The sequence below is a fragment of the Rattus rattus genome, chromosome 9 (genome assembly GCF_011064425.1).
Source record: "Rattus rattus isolate New Zealand chromosome 9, Rrattus_CSIRO_v1, whole genome shotgun sequence".
Taxonomy (NCBI): Eukaryota; Metazoa; Chordata; class Mammalia; order Rodentia; family Muridae; genus Rattus; species Rattus rattus.
Genome location: NC_046162.1, coordinates 51,845,382 through 51,848,912, shown reverse-complemented (window position 1 = coordinate 51,848,912; position 3,531 = coordinate 51,845,382). Strand labels below are relative to the sequence as shown.

At 40.4% G+C, this 3,531-nt stretch overlaps 1 pseudogene; it reads right to left on the bottom strand.

Annotated features, from left to right (window-relative positions):
* Positions 1-402: 402 nt before the first annotated feature.
* On the bottom strand, positions 403-777 carry LOC116910084 (annotated as a pseudogene).
* Between the last annotated feature and the right edge of the window lie 2,754 nt (positions 778-3,531).

Here is a 3,531-nt window from a genome sequence, read left to right as displayed (position 1 = left end):
CCCCTGCATCTCCCTCAGATACTGAACTGCAGGTGTGGTCTCTGCATACATTTTCTAAAGGTTGTAAGTTTTTTTTTTTTTTTCAGGGCAGAAATTGAAGTGATTAGCACGGCCCTCAGGATCCCAGTATACATTTCTAGTCTCATGTAACATTTCCCAAATGGCCACTCCATCTTAGAGTCTCCAGAGTTCCACCTCCCGTCTGCAATATTGGGACCTGTATAAATAAATGTAGCTAGAGATAAATAGATACAGATAGGCAGGTGACATGTAGGTAGGTAGATAAAAGATACATAATCTGTGACCATGCTTCCTGGTAGCCATGGTAACTTATTGATAGGGGCAATAGAACAATCTTTTTTTTTTTTTTTTGAAAACTGTGAAGTCAATGTTTATTTGAATTTTTTAGATTAGTTGTACAACTAATTCATGACAAATTACCACATGGTTTATATGTTCCTCAGGACTGGGGTTTGTTGATGACTTCAAATTTGGGATCCTCAAATTTGAAGGTAGGAAACTCTCCTTTACCATACATTTGTTTAAGCTTAAAAAGCTCTCTGTCCAGATCTTGGTGATACTCTGGGCCAGTATCAACAGGTCCTCCAGACACCTGTCGCTTTGTTTTTTACTCTCTTATCTTGTCCACGAAGAGTTTCTGTACAGGATCAAGTTCCTTATTAAACGCCACAGCTGTAACACCAATGTTCCTCCTCAAATGCACAGAGACTGCTGACCGAAGGACAGAGAGAGCCTGAAGATCCTCTGAACAATCATGGTTGAGTCTGTGGTACCTCACTGAGTCCCGAGCTGCCAGAGTCACTGCCACCACCACTGCTCTCACAATAGAACAATCTTAAGCATGAAAATATTGGTCTTTGGCCCAAGTTTCTGACAATGTTCCTAAATCATTTGAAACTTTCTGGGACCTTTTGTCCTACTGGTCCGACACTTTGATGGGCTCCTGGAGCTTTAGAGTAAAGCTGTAGTCAGGACAACTGGTCATGTGGTTAGAAGACTGTATCCTACAGCCCCACCCCCATTCTTCATTTTCCTTTTTCTTTTTACTTATTCAACAGCATTTTTGTTTGCTTGTTTTCTTATATTTTTAATTAATAATTACATCATGTTGGCTCTTCCCTTTCCTCTCTTCAGGCCCTCCCATGCCCCAACACTCTCAAATTGATACACTTTTTCTTTGATTATTATTAGTGTGTGTGTGTGTGTGTGTGTGTGTGTGTGTGTGTGTAGAGAGAGAGACACAAATACAATCTTCTAAGTCTATTTTCACGGTTTGTGTGTGTATAGTTTCAGGACTGACAACTCTGTATTGGATAACCAATCAGAAAGTTCATGCCTAGGAAAGGCTGACTCTCCCTCTCTCTGTACTCGTTAATTACCTGTGGTTCTTTGTCTAGGACCCATCCCATTCATTGGCATCTCAGGGGTAGACAAGGGTTTAAGGCTGAATTGATCCCAATGGCCAATTAACAATTAGTCACGTAATAATGATTCTGCTAATTTTGCCCATGCTATGAAACTTCTGTCAGAAACCCAGAAAAATTCCAAATAGAAAAATTCCAGGTAGCTGAAGATGTGGGGGTTCCTGGAGGGTGGACATGGGGGCTCCACCGCCCCTCCTACCTTCCTTGGCTCACCCCTCTCATCCATCCTGCTTGTGTCCCCCCCTGTCCTTTGCAGTCAATGTGTAGTGTCCCCTGTGTCTGTGAGTCACATGAAAATTATTTGAACCTCAAGAACAGGTCATAGGAGCTAAACAACTTATATTCAAATCACAGCATGGGGCTGGAACATATGTTTTACACATTATTACATTTAAACGAAACTTCATATTTCCTATATGATCTACAGTAGGCAGGAAATAGTCTCCTGGCCCCAGGTGAGGACATTATTAATGCACTGCCCTCTTTGTCTTCCTGTTTGACCATGATTTCTTTGTGTCTTCCTCCAGCTTATAAATCTAATGCATATTCACCATAAAAAATTTATCAAAATGAGAAGTATAAAACAGAAAGCAAATAATAATAACAATAATAAAAATAATAACAAACAATAATAACAATAACAACAATAATAACAATAACAACAACAATAATAACAATAATAATAATAACAACAATAATAATAACAATAATAATAATAATAATAATAATAATAATAATAATAATAATAATAAAGTCAGAAGTCCCAGTTTCAACCAATCACTGTTTGTGCTGTGCATTCTTCACTTACTGACAGGTAGTTTGCTTACATACTTTAGTGATTACATAATCTTTCACCATACGAATGTGCCACAACTTATTTAACCACACTCCTCACAGTATGGAGGTTTAGGAGTTTTCCAAATTTACACCGCAGTTAGTTAAGCTGCAAGGGAACACCTCGTGTTAAGCCAACAGCTTTCTGCATTTCAAATTATCTTCCTAGAATAAAGTGTTATAAACGGAACTGCTGTGTCAAGCAACATGATTATTTTTAAAGAACTTGATACATTTGTCCAAACTGCTCCTTGGAAAAGTTTTTACCAAAAGGAGCCGCATTATTTATGAAAGCAGACAAAACACCCATGCCTGGTGACACCAGTTTGGAAGCACGAGGGACTTCTGCTTTTCAGCTTTTGCTCAGGGCACATCCTCCTTCTGTAAGGCAGCGGTGCTTCCAAAGTTGGTCATTTTCAGTATGATACTTTTTTTGTTTCTGATTACTTCTGGTCCAACAATTAAATGTTTCCCACAGATCCTGGGTAGGAGATGACTAAACTTTTAAAAGTTATCAGTCATCTCACACCTTCTGTCTTAATTAGGGTTTTTGTTGTGAAGAGGCACCGTGACAGTCAGCTTGTCTAAAGAAAACATTTAACTGGGGTTGATTACAGTTTTGGAGGTTCAGTCCGTTATCATCATGTGGAAAGCAGGGCAGTGTCCAGATGGACATGGTGCTGGAGGAGCTGAGAGTTCTACATCTTGATCCAAAGGAAGCCAGGAGGAGATTGATTCCACACTGGGCAGAGCTTGAGCATAGGAGATCTCAAGGCCCCTTCCTCCAACAAGGCCACACCTCCTAATATGGTTCTCCCTGAGGGCCAAGCATTCAAACACGGAAGTCAATGGGGGCCAAACCAATTCAAGCCACCACATCTTCCAAGTGATCAAAAGTCTGTATGTGCTTTATGTAACCAGACAGCTCCATAAACAGTCATCAAGGGTTACTGCTCTCTTGCTGCTGCTGGAGGACATTGATACTCAGGGAGATAGCTGCCCAAGGTTCATAACCCAGGAGGCCACAGCCGAGTCAGCAGCCACATCTTAGTGCTTTGCCTCTGTTCCCCAACTGCCCCTTCTTTGTCATACTCTATTTAATATGTAATGGAGTTACCATTTGTTTCTAAATATACTCTTGTATCTGCTGAGTCCTTCCTGACTCTTGAAATTCAAGTGCTACCACCTGGCCACTTGTATTCATTGTCCAGGGAAGACATAAGAATGTCCAGGGAAGAATGCCATAGGCTGG